The 13230-nt window shown below is 41.1% G+C and overlaps 1 protein-coding gene across 1 annotated transcript in view; it reads left to right on the top strand.

Moving 5' to 3' along the window:
* The first annotated feature begins 2745 nt into the window (after nucleotides 1-2745).
* Nucleotides 2746-13230, top strand: part of ncanb (neurocan b) — a 146365-nt gene continuing 135880 nt past the window's right edge. The window contains exon 1 of the mRNA XM_075485086.1: nucleotides 2746-3067. The gene's annotated coding sequence lies outside the window, so the exon portion shown is untranslated. The remainder of the gene's footprint in view (nucleotides 3068-13230) is intronic.

Below are 13230 nucleotides of genomic sequence, written 5' to 3'. Positions count from 1 at the left end.
CAAAAAAAACGCAGTGAGTAATATCACCATATCAGCCGTCATCATCATCACCAACATTTCTTTCCTATTAAAGAGTCTGCATGTGTATCTGATCTGATGGGCATAAGTGTATGTGGTTTTTGGCTCTGAAACAGTGAGAAACTCACTGGGAACTATTATTCAAAGCAGCAGACTGTCTCAAGCACTCAACCAACATTATTTTAAGTGTAACTCTCATGTGATGCTTTGAACAGGAAGAGGACTTCATCACTCCCAACTGTGCGGCAATTATGCCATCAGTGAACTGTCTGTGGACATTAGACAACTTCTGCACGGCTGTGGTCATTAGAGCTGCTTCTTATGTTTTTTTTTATGTTTTTCATCAAATCTACTGTGTACATCTGCTGCATGCCTGGGTAAGAATGACCATAATGACTGGGTAAGTTGAGCTCCCTGAGGCTCGACTAATATATTTTTTTTCTGCTCTGTCAAAGATTTGATTAAACTGCAGACCAAACAAATTACAATACAAAAAATGTTGATTATGGCTAGAGGATGATAATAAACTGCACCTTCTCTGAAGTCCCTCTGTTTGCTGCTAGATATTTTTATGATACACTTTATGTCATTGTTCCTTTTACTGTATGAGCAGTCAGGAGGCTACCTCGTAAACACACGCACTTACGCACATCGGATACCGTTTGTATGCCTCTTTACACTCTTTGGCATTTTAGTCATTCCCTTGGCCCAGGTTTATACCTTTGTTTTTAAGCAGGCTTTAGTTTATTGGTCCTCATCTCCAGAGCAGCCAGCCCAAAGACCTGGAGCCATCTGAACTTGCTGACAGATTCACACAGTTTCAAGTTATACTTTGTCAGCACAGTATTTACATAATGACATACACCAGGGAGGTCAGCTTAAGTATACTTTAAACACCACTGCAGTGTTTTATAATCATCTTTAGTCGCCTAGCTTGGGATCTTTTAGATGCTTTATTTTGAAACTTGCCATATATTTTTGGACATAGCACTTACAGTTCCATGGAAAAGGCCAAGATTTAATTTGGACATGATGGTGATGTGAAAGAAAAAGTCAGAATGACTATCACCTTTTTGCTAAACCCACAAACTGAAATTCCCTTTCACTGTTATATACTCGTGATAAATACAGAATCTATTGTTGAATGTGTTTTAATATTCAGGCCATATCTTGAAACGTCCAGGTCTCCTCTAAAAGGAAAGTCTTTGTTTATTGTCTGATCTTATATGAATATAAAGAATTTAATATCTTTTTAAAAATGATTTGATGAGTTTTGCAAATGAAATAAGTTCTGAACACGAGAGCTGGTTCTAAGGTGAAAAGAGGTGATGTTGTCCACCATCTTCCCAGTTCATTTGGTGTCTTATAAGTCACTGAACAATCCTATACAGTAGTACAGTACCACATTAAAAACCAGATGCAAAGGTTAAATAATGTGCTTGTTGCATGCTCTCTAATAATATTTGTTTTCTTTCAGCTGCCTGCTGTTTGTTATGTTATGTTTCATAATGGACAGATTTAGTTATGACCTGCTTTTTATAGTCTTCACAAACACTGAAAACCCTGAACCACAAGTGATTGGGGTCATTTAACCATGTAGTTTGCATTTAGTGGTGAGGTAACTATTAATTCATTGAATATTTATTTCTTGAAAGCACTATTATGCAGCTACACAGGTTCAGGATCGTGGGCAGCTCCTTGAGTGTTGAGAGGCTGACGAGACTTTGTTTTTTAACATCCCCATCTAGCATGTTGCTGCATATGGTGACATTGCCCTCTTCCTATAGGAAAAACAAAAACAAAATCTCCATTCTGAGACCAGCAAACAACAATGCAAGCAACCCGAGCAATGCTTGAATTATACAACTGGCCTGCACAAAGCTTTCATCTCCCTGCACGCGCAAGGCGTCTCGTGGGAGATCATTATTCTCCATATATTGGCTTACAGAAGTGGTGGCTCATGGTGCCTATGAATGTATACAAGCAGCACTTTTGCAAACTGATGTAAAGGTCTCTCCACATCTGCTTTGTGTAAGTACCCCAACAGGGAAGTTTATGTCAACAGTTATTTTAAAAAGTAGTCTGTAAAACTCTGTATACATTTGTAATCAGGTGAGCCAAGTTGATGTAGCTTTTGCCACTTAAGCCTGACAACTAAACCTGCAGCAATCTGTATGTTAATCTACTTTGATTTCCTAAACTCCCCAACTGCAAGCACATCTCAGGTCGAGGTCACTGCTACTCTGCCAAGGTATTTATATCCCTAAGGTCGTTAATTACAGCGCCCAGACAAAGAACAATCGGGACTGTGAAGCCTGTAGTTGCACAGAGGTGTCAAATCGCCAAATCTTTAATCCAACCCACTGCCCCCCGAGTCCGTTCTGAATTACTTGACTAATAATTCACGAATAAAACGCAAAGTTAAACGATTTATCACACCGAACAACGATAACACTTCAACAGATCATCATAGTATTATATGTATCAACTGTATGAATTATATTAGGTGTTTTAGAATTCGTTTGCCAGTGTTCTGCAGAAACTTCGAGTCTTTATGTCAGCCTAAATTCTAAGGGCACCCCTCTCCCACACACACACACACACACACACACACACCCCTCCATTCACACACCGTCCTCCCCAGCTCGGCCCTCACCCCCTCCTTCCCATCTCCTGTTATTTGAATAGAGATCCCTCGCAGCACTCTTTTGTTCAGTAGCGCTCAGCTGCTGGAGAGGTGAGCACCACTCTGACTGGCGCTCATCCACTCATCACCGGCTGTTTCCCCGCCTCGTCTCCTGAAGACGTGCGTCTCTGTTCGAAGTCCAGGCGGATCTTTCGCAAGGCGACACGGTCCTCCCGGTCTTTCATTTTGACGATTTAACTCTGAAAGCTGCCTCGATTTCACCCTCACTCGCTGGGCTTTTACGCGCCGTTGGATGGTACAGCTTCACTCCTTGTGGCGCTACCACCTGCACTGTATCAAAGCGGCGCTCCTGTGAAGCTGCAGCATCGCTCTACATTCCTGCGGACCTCACTTCTTCGAAAGGTGAAAGCAAGTTCTTTTGGCTTTTTTGTATGTTTATGATCGCGATTTCACATCAAGTCTGTTAAGTGTTGAATGATTCGTATCTACTCAAAAAGAGACGGGTGTTTCACAAATTGTGTTCACCACAGCCGTGATGAATTGCAGATAAGCGTGTCAAATGTTTCCTGATGTGTGCCTATAAACAGAATTACAGGTGCATGGCAGTACTTAAGTGTATAGCCATTGAAAGAACGGGACTGACTGATTTAAAATGTCACTGGTCTATGTTTTAATGTGACCGATTTTTAAGTAAATTTGTTGGAATTGTTTTGAAGTTTTATAACAAATTTCAACAAAGCAAATAAGGATAATGGCTTTAACACAGAAAGGTGCTTTGTCATTTATTTCTGCCTCCTTTCTTTATGTCAATTTTCCAATTATGCAGCATTCCTTAATAGATAATGAATATATAATACCGTTAATCATCTTTTTTGTTTTCCCCTTTGGAAACTACTTATGTCAAACCACTGAAAAAGTTCTTTAAACATCGCATAGAATTGGCATCTGTGCCACCATCAGCCCACCTCTTTTAATGAACCCCCCCCCCCCCACCCTTTTCTTCCCCTGTAAAGCTTCAGGTGAGGCAGAAAGGGAAAACGGCAGCTTTTGGTCTTGGTGAAAGTCAATAGGCAGCGCAGGCAGGGCTGTCAGTGCTGTCAGCAAAGCAAAAGGAGGGAACCTGAAACATTATCTTGAATGGCACTTACACTCTGCCTAATAGGTCTCTAAATGATATCGGTTAGAGAAAACTTTGCAGTCTATCAGGAAGAGCCCAAGGCTACAAACCGTTCAAAATAGAGGAGGCCTGAACACGGTTTGCTTGCCACAGTGATGTAACACGACATGGCTTTTAGTTGGCAATCTCACAGTGAGGGATGTTGTTATGGATGGAGAAGATAACAGTGTTGGGTTGTGCTTTTCCTCTGTTTTAATTTTAACGAGTGTATGGCAGTGTTTCAGATACAGCGAGGCTGTGAGAAAGGGAGTGGAGTTGCTCATGACCCCATGGGAAATTAAGCAGATATTCGACCAAGCAGTTTGTGAAATGGTTACTGGTATCCTTTTTTTCTCTCGCCTCTTATTCTGTTTGTCTTGTGCTCATTGTTTGTCTCAGGTATTCGTGCACACAGGGGCACACACACAGCTTACAAAGAGTTAGTACAATCTGTCCTTGGCAGCACTTATTTTCTTTGATATTATATATATTCATCTATATATTTATCCCTCCCAATTTATGTTATCCTACTGTATTTTTAACCAGGCATTGGCAGAAGGATTATAATGTCTACAGCCAAGGCAGTAAAAGTATACATGCTTATCTGAGTTTAATTCTGTGACTCATTTTTGATCAAATATTCCCCTGTCATAGGTTGGACAGCCATGTGTGTATCTTTGTGTATGTGATACTTGTGTTTGTTTCAACTCTGTTGCCAATTCTTGAACTGTGTTAGTCAACAATTTGAGCTTCATCAGCTTCTGTTGCACAAGTAAGTCATGGCCCCACATTTAACTGTTCTTTAAGTCCCTTTGCTGCCTTTTCTGTCTTTCTTCTCGATGCGCTCCCATGCACATTTGTGAGGAAATCTGTTTGACTTTCTGTCTCTTTCTTTCTCTGTGTATCTCATCGTGTTTGGACTTTCACTCATCACTCCTCCACTGGATCATTGTCATTGTTCTCATAAGAGGTGTTCTTTTCTGTGCTGTTGCCAATTCACTGCTCCCATTTTCTGTGTGATGAGGCATTACAATGGATAAACAATATTCCTTCTGAGAGAGCTTCCCCGCTTCTTAGCAGCTCTGCTCCAAGTGTGGTCAATGCCAAAATGCAGCACAGAAATCTTGTCATCGCATCTCGGGTGCACGGAAGGAGGTGGGGGGGTGGGGCAAGCAGAAATCAAGAGAGAGGAACGTAAAAGCTTTGGGTAGTTGGATAGCATTATCTGCTCTTTGCATGAGGTTGTGTTGTCACATATTTCAATAATGTGTCTTTTCTGGCTGACTGGTCTCAGCTTAGTGCAGACACTTGAAGCAGAAGATGTGAATTGGCGAGAATTCAATTGTGCTCTTGAGTTGCGTCCAAGCAAATAAATGAGAAACTGGGGATTTTTACAGATATTTTGCCAATGGAAAACATTCACAATGAACCCTTTGCTACACTTAAAGAAAACATGGCTGCCCTGACATGGCACTGGGAAAAAAAAGGGAGAGCATCCAAGCAACTGCACATAATCAAATAGACAGTCACTAGGGTTACTTTTGGCTGTTTGACCGGTGAAGGCCTCCGGCTATAAGTCTTTTGAATGAAAGGGTGTGGTCCTGCAAGTCAGCTGTGATCCTGCTGTGGCCAATAGCTGGCCATATTGTAATTTTACAGTGGTAAAACTATATTCATCAATAACTGTTTTTCTCTAGTGCGTTTTTTTTGCTCAAATTCCCCTTGTAGGCTCACCTTATACAAGTTTATGTTGTTGTTGTTTTTTTGGTCCGTGGTGGCACAGGAGGAAAGGGGGTGCCGGAGGATTGCTGCAAAAACTGACTAATTTACAGACTCAGACAACTCTGATCCAATTAAACAGTGAAAACCCACACAGCAGCCTATGCACATATTTAATTCTGGCTGTTTAAATGATCATGACCGTGTGCGCTTTCTACTTTCTGTTCAAACTACGGGTGTGTAGCAGCAGAGTCTTGAGTACACATGATCATAGATCACATTTTAGGCTGCGATCCACTTGGCACCTCCTTTCCCCCAGTCACAGGGTCATTTAACCATATTAATGAAGGCAGTACCTTTGCTCATGAGGGCACGTCGGTCTGTTTGATTGACAGTTATGCGTCCATTCACTTCTCCAACTTGATGCCACCGAGCAGCTGGAGCACAGCCTAAGTGGGCTGCTGCTAGCTTTACCTTGGCTAATGATATAATAGTCTGGCATTAGCCATGTTGAACTAGCCACTGCACAGGGAGCCAAGCAAATGAGCAGCACAGCTGGGATATCATGGTCAGTAGCTGAGCAGACAAAGCCCAGGAGGCACAGAGGCAGAAAAAAAAGGTAGCTTACCACAATCCCTCCAGGCTCAGCTCATTAATATTCATTGGTCACCCCCTCAACCCCCAAACCCAAGCTCTGCACCCTCTCCCACCCAATGTATTATTCAAAGGAAGCATTTTCCCTGTTAAATACTATAAATAAATGATGATATCTGGTAACAGTTTTTGTCTGCTGAATTAATGACATGAGCACAGTCAAGTATCTTCCAGTGATTAGAGGAACAAGGGGTGTTGAGGTGGATTTCTGTTGAGCTACCTCACGGCTTCCTCTTTGTCTCGCCAGTTGGCTGCAAAGCCTCCTTTGTTAATGTCCGTTAGCATGCCAGTGGATTCGAACTGCATTGCATCTCTATCAGTCAACCCATGTCACTCTGCAGAGGAGAAGCAACTACTACATAGCTGTTTATTTTACCATTACATCTGCTTTTTTTTTTTTTTTTTGACTGAGCTAATCCTCAGAAAACACAATGCTCCCTGTGGGCTCTTTATGTGATTTCAGCACCGGACAGCTCCTGAAGCAGTGTCTGTTTTGTCCATCTCATTGTTTTTCTCTCCTGCTTAACAATTCATGAGTGTGCACATCATAACACACACACACATATACACACTAATAGTGAGCGTCTGAATGGTGCCTCACTGAAGCATATCAACAATGTAATGTTGGCTTCATTGTTGTACAGGCTGTAGCTGTCAGACTCTGACGAGCTGCTAAACAGGGAGTGCTTGAGAGGCCCACAGATGGCCAATGTTTTCTCCTCTTGTGTGGTGCAATTCCCAAAGGAGAAGGACGCATTTTGTTGTGTGTGAGCAAGTTTTCAATTTTAATTTGTAAAGGTACACAAGAATGCCCCAGATCTCATAGTGTATTTCTTGACGGGAAGATTCTAACTGAAGATGGAGAAAAGCGAGACATAAGGGGATAAAAGAATAAGCTATTGTCACAGAGAATGATTTCTGATTGTCTTCTTCCCTCTTACCCTGCCTGCCTGGATTTCACACCGTGGGGCTATTTATGAAGCTAAGACAGCAGTGTGATTCTCATTAAGTTCCCCTCACTAATCAGAGATGTAGCTCTGGGGTTGCTGAAAACAATCGCAGGGATTTGTGGGGGAAAATGGAAAAGTTGTGAAATGAATTTAGTTCAGAACACTGTCCTAGGTCAAGCTGACAACTTCTTATTTCAAGTGTTGACTTTGTCTGTCTTTTTGAGTATGGGGAGAGGCAAGAGAACTGTATTTGTGGCACACATTATTTGACTTGTGCTTTGACTGAAATTAATTAGTAATTTCAAGTCAAACACAATGTCCCTTTCCTGTCTTTGTATCATTCAGACAAATGCTGAAAGACTATTGTGTAGTACATCATTTCTGTTTGAGTTTTGCAGCTTCAAAGGGTTTGATGTTGGTGTATTTTGCCATTACGAAAAAGAAAAAAAAAACAGCTTGTTATTCCCTATCCCAACAAGAAAAACATTTCTGTCTGTAATCCTCTTGTCTGTGTCTCGGTTGGTGCAGAGTTGATAATACTGCCTTTTAATGCTTTCCTGGCACTCCATTTGTATTTGACTGATCAGGTTGCTTTGTACATTCCAGTGAATACAGACACGGACAAGTAAACTAAGGTTAAAACACAACAACTGGATGAAGTTTGTGCCACTGTCCTAAACTTCAATAAATTTGCAAAACCAAACTCTAGTCCATTATCTTTTTTTCATATTGTATTGGTGTAACAGTGCACCTACTTCTGCTATTTCTCATGCAGACACTTATGCAATTTGTTTCCTTAGCAAGAAAACTTTTTAGGAATTTGCATTATAAAATTTGATTACCTCTGATTATAATTGAATTACAATTGATTACCTTGAATTTGATTGGATCATAGTTCAGTTTGAATATATTATATTTTTTAAAGGTGCCATATAAATAAACTAAATTGCTTTGAATGGATACACAGGGATATCAAAGGATATATATATATAGCTACATAGATTTGTTCCCAAAAAGTTCCGAGTAAACAAAAATACATTCTGTGTGGTTTGTGGATGCCCTGCTTATAAACTTCCCATGCTCTAACAAAAACTCACAAACACTCTCCAAAGAAGCAAGGTTAATCACGGAGATATGCGTCTGGTGATGCATTGACAGTACCATGGACAGATATGTTCATTCAGGTTTTATTTTAAAGTCCTCCTGTTGTAAAAAAAAAAAAAAAATCAATGCTTGTAACCATGGTAACATGCCCAATATATGTTTAGTTTGAGAGAAAGATAGAAGGAGGACCAGCCAGAGACAGCCGAACCAGTTGACCAACTTGCAAATCTCACCAGAGGGATTTAAGTGACAAATGGATTTGTGTCAGTTTATCCACCGACAAGAGCAGCTCTGCCTCTTCAGATCTTGGGCACTGCATGTATGTGCGGTTGTGTGTAAGCACTAGCGTTGGTGGGAATAGGTCAGTGGAATCCATAGACACGGTAAGCTGAAAAGAATGAGCAAGAAGACTTGACAGAAGGTGAAAAGGCCAAAGTGAGATGAACCCTCTGTGCAGACAGTAAATATTTTGACATTCACCATAAGACATCGACTCATTTATCCAGCTAATTTGTTCACTATTAGTTCTTACAGGCTTTCTCTCTACTATAAACAGCAGATAAATTATTAGATTCTAGCCAGTCTCTTTTTCTTTGCGGATATCCCATGTCTGCTTAACCTATTCAGGGAGCTAAATGAAAAACACCATCAAGAAGATTTTAGTTCTGAATTTGTAAGACTTCTCGCCCGATGACGGCTGTCCTGTCAGTGGGGTTCTGCAGTTTATGATAAAAATTGCCAATGCTTCCCCACAATGATCTTTTTTGCGTGGATCACATCCACGAGCCATTTGAGTTGAATGTAGATATGGTGGTGGTGGTGGTAGTTTAGGTGCTGTGCAGGTGTGTTTGAGCAGGTAAAAGCTTAAAACTTTTGTTCATGTACTTGACTAATTTTAGGGGACCAGCAGATTTTGAGACTGGAGGACATTTATTTTGCCATCGTTTCTTGCATTGTTCACAAGACTTTGCATTACTAAAGCTTAGTTTCACAATAAAGTACAGTTGCTTCCAAATGAGGCCAAATCCAAGCTATTCGCCCAGTAAGTGAGTAGTCTAGCTGAACATGAAGGCCAGTTTTTGTGGTTGTGGATTTGAAAGGTTGTTTAACAAAACATTACCATTTTGTGTCTTTGCTTGGAGGCTCTGGATGGACATTCCTCCCTGTGGTTACAGTCATTTTTCAGTTCCACTATGGCAAATTCAGAAGGAGCTGCTTGGGTGCGTAACAATTCTGTTTTATAATTAACTATATATACTGCGGAATTAGTAGTAATGAAAATAAAGAGTCTTTGCTACAGTCACTCAGTCAGGCAAAATTAATATTAGTCATCTTTCTGCTATGTTTACAAGCATTTTCTTTTTTATGCCCGAGTGTAAATCTATGACACTAACATCTGCTTCTAGCCTGAAGGGGGCCTTCCTTCTTGTGTGCTCTCCCTGTCCATATTATCTGGGATTCAACAGCTGTAATTAAGGAGGGTGGCTGTCTGTCTGTCCTAAAAAACATCTTTATTGCAGGAGTACTGGATCCACTCTTCTCTTTCATTACATTGGGCAACTGTTCCCAGAACTGTTGCTGGGGATCCTCTAGTAGCTGTGAATACCTCAAATTGTATATGTGTTCCATGGAGGTTGGTGTGGGAAGCACTGCAGCTACATCCCCAAGTGACCACCTCAGTGAGGAGATTGATTGGGAGCTGCAGAGTGTGTGATGGACTGCTTTCCGAGCTGTCACTGACGGGGCCGCAACAGCTGCTCCAACGACTGTGTGTGATTCTGCATGTGTGTACTGTCTTTAGCAAATAAGTCTGCCTCCTCTTTGTAAGGCTTGACTTGCTCCAGCTGTTATATTAGTGTCCCATTGGCTTAGCAGAGAGCCGAGGCAACAGTGTTTGTTGACATGATTACATTGAAAATGTTTTCCTTTTTTTTTTTTTTTTTTTTTTTTTTGGGTGGTCCTTTCCTGGCTACATAGGACTCTAATATGTGTGCGTTTACAGTGCTTGACATGTTCGCTGTCCTGCATGCAAACCCTGCTCCAAACACAAAAACATGGGGAAAAAATTAGGATTTTTCAAGCTTGGAGAGCTGTAGTCACCTCAGGCATTTGACGCCAAGCTCTAATTGGGCCGTGTCTTAGCGTGACCTTCATTGTTTGACAGAGAAGGGATCTGAGGAAGACTCCAAAGCTGAGGTTATCTCCTCCTCCCTGCTACTGTCCTCTCCTCTCCATGTCAAACCACCAAGCTTAACAGCAGAGGAGGCATGTTCGAGCAGCCATTAGTTCTCCCCCTTCAGCTTTTCCAAAAGGGTCAAAGCTGTCTAAGGCTCTGGAGGGGATGTTTCAGTACAGTGTGTGCATGTCTGTGAGTTTCTGTGACTATGTGTGAGTTTGTCTTGCAGGACTTGCATCCAAGAATTGCAAGAAGTTCAAAAAGCGAATCAACTCAGCAGTGCGTGATGAGATTTACCACTGAGCCATTAGCAGTCAAGCTGTGTGTGCTTCAGGTGTTCTCGGAGGGAATGGAAAAAGAAATCCTCCCTTCTGTACTGCACACTGATATTAAAAGGTCCCCTGTGATTTATTTGGAAAACATTTCTTCAGACCACCTACCATCACTTCTATGCCTCAGAACATATAGATGCTGAGAGCAGCCACTCGCAGTGTCGAAGTAGCAGGAGGGCAATTTGGAGTGGATACTAAGTGGCCAGTAGAGGTTCACAGCAGATCATTAGGTATTCTCTTCACTGAGGTGTGTTCATAAGAGTATGTGTTTGTTTGTAATCATGGTGCCACAAAAATGTATCCTGAGCGAGGAATTGGACAAATCTCTTGTGTCTCTTTCTTGTTCTGTCTTTGCGTCTTCGTGAAGAATGAAGGTCATAATAGAACTTTGGCACTTTAAAGAGGCCAATCCTGCAATCAGGCTTCTTGATTGGAGTGTTTATTCTTAATCAGGATCCCAGACAGGACACATCTTCAACAGCTCATCCCTTCATGCTGGAGCAATCACAGCTATTGTGATTTCTTATGTGTTCCTACAAACAGCCTTAATTGGCTTCTGTGTGATCTGCTACCACACTGTTGCTATTACTGCTGCTATTGAAGAAGCTGCTCAGGATTAATAGCGCTCCCTCTTAAAGCAGACTGAAATTACCATTCTAAATGAATTCTCAAGATTACGGCTGACTATAAGTACTTCTTAAAAATCTGTTTTTCATGTGTGCTGCAGCCGTTTACTTTTTTGTCATGTGCCCCATAACCCAGCTGATTATGACTAGGCTGAGCTTCTCCTCAACAGTGCACTTAAGTGTGCCATCCAGCAGCAGTGTACTGTATTTCCAAGCAACTCCAGCCTTTTCTTAAAGTTAGGAGCTCAGGCTGCTCATCTTGTCACTGCCACAGATCCAAAAGCCAGCGCCCCAGGCCTCCTATTACATTGGCCTTCAGATAAATGAGGTGTTTGCTTTTCTTTGGCAGGGTGGTACCTTCTAAAGGTCAGGTTGGCTTCACTGGGGAGGGGGAGTTCTGCTGATCGAGCTGTTGAATCAGCTCTTTGAAGGACCAATAGGTCCTAACGTATTCGCCCATTAACCACAAATCATGTACACTGTAGATAACTGCCAACCATTTCCCAAAATGGGCTGTAAATATTAAGATGAATTTCCTTCCCTTCCTAACAGCAATAGGTGTCCCTTCAGCCCACGATAGAAATCAACGACAGACCTTTAGTCTACTTTATCTCTTTTTTGTAAATTGATGATGCAGGCTAGGGTGCAACCATTGTAGTTGTACTTATGGATGATTAAACATCTAAAATTTTTAGTTACTGTTACAAAAAAAAAACTGACAGACAAATGTCACCATTACTGCTTAATCCCTTGAAAGTGTTCGTAGTTTGTCTTCAATAAAAGTTTCATTTCTTATAATTCTTTTAGCCACAAATCAGATTTTTTTTTTAATTTGAAGCTCTTTAAGGAGGTGCTATGATTTTAATACTTATCTGCTAGTTTGTGATTTAAGCCAAAGTGGCACCCTCTTATTTTTACCTTTATAATAAAAGAAATGAAGACCTGGTATCATACAGTACTTGTGGTTTTCCAGTTGGAGGACTTCTCCTCTGTAGAATTCCCTAAAACAGACAGTGTGGTGGACTACCATCATGGTTCTACTCTATATTGATTCAAGCATTGGATCTGTTGGCTCCAGCTACATTAATGCTAAAGATGGAGCTCTAACAGCCAATGAAGAAGTAGAGGCAGTTTCTGAGTGTTAACACAAAGTTAGTTAGAAGCGAAAGAACAAATTCCGGTAAATCTGGCCTTGCCTTCAGAAGCACAAGTGTGAACCATTCCACTCGTACTGAATCATTGCAGAGATGGTTCGCAAAAACAAGCAGAAACTCGTGTGAACGATGCAATTCTGGCACAGACTCCCAGCCAAAGTGCAAAGACTAAGGGAGGTGGGTCTACTTTTTCACATTGTAACTCGTACAATGTTAGTATTAACACCAGCATTGACATGTCTCATCACAAAACAGTTATATGATCTTAGTTTAAAGCTTAAAAAACACATTGAAATGTGTAGTATCTCTACAGGAATACACAACATGCCTTTGCTGTGGCAATATCATCACATATTCTACAGGAAACAGATGTTTTAACCTTTTAGTTCTTTGTACTAGATCAACTCTGCAAGTATCCACTCAAGTTATGAATTTGTGCCAGGTGTCTGTTTTTCCTCTCTCAGTAGAGATCGTTTTAATTGGATTAGCTTTGCTGTCACCTTCTTCTTCAAAGAGAAGGCATACTTCCACAGAGCAGCTGAGGAGAATAAGTTTAAGAAAAATAAATACACTCTGAAACTGCTTAAAGCAGTAGATGCTTTCATGAAGGTCAAGGTCTGGCTCTCAGCTTTGATTAGCTTTTTGTTAGCTCTGATGCAGAACATTTTTCTGTTCTCTTCATAGCTTTCCTTAC

The sequence above is a fragment of the Odontesthes bonariensis genome, chromosome 15 (genome assembly GCF_027942865.1).
Source record: "Odontesthes bonariensis isolate fOdoBon6 chromosome 15, fOdoBon6.hap1, whole genome shotgun sequence".
In the NCBI taxonomy this organism is placed as follows: Eukaryota; Metazoa; Chordata; class Actinopteri; order Atheriniformes; family Atherinopsidae; genus Odontesthes; species Odontesthes bonariensis.
The sequence above is the reverse complement of the archived record's forward strand: the minus strand, read 5'-3'. Positions and strand labels throughout refer to the sequence as shown.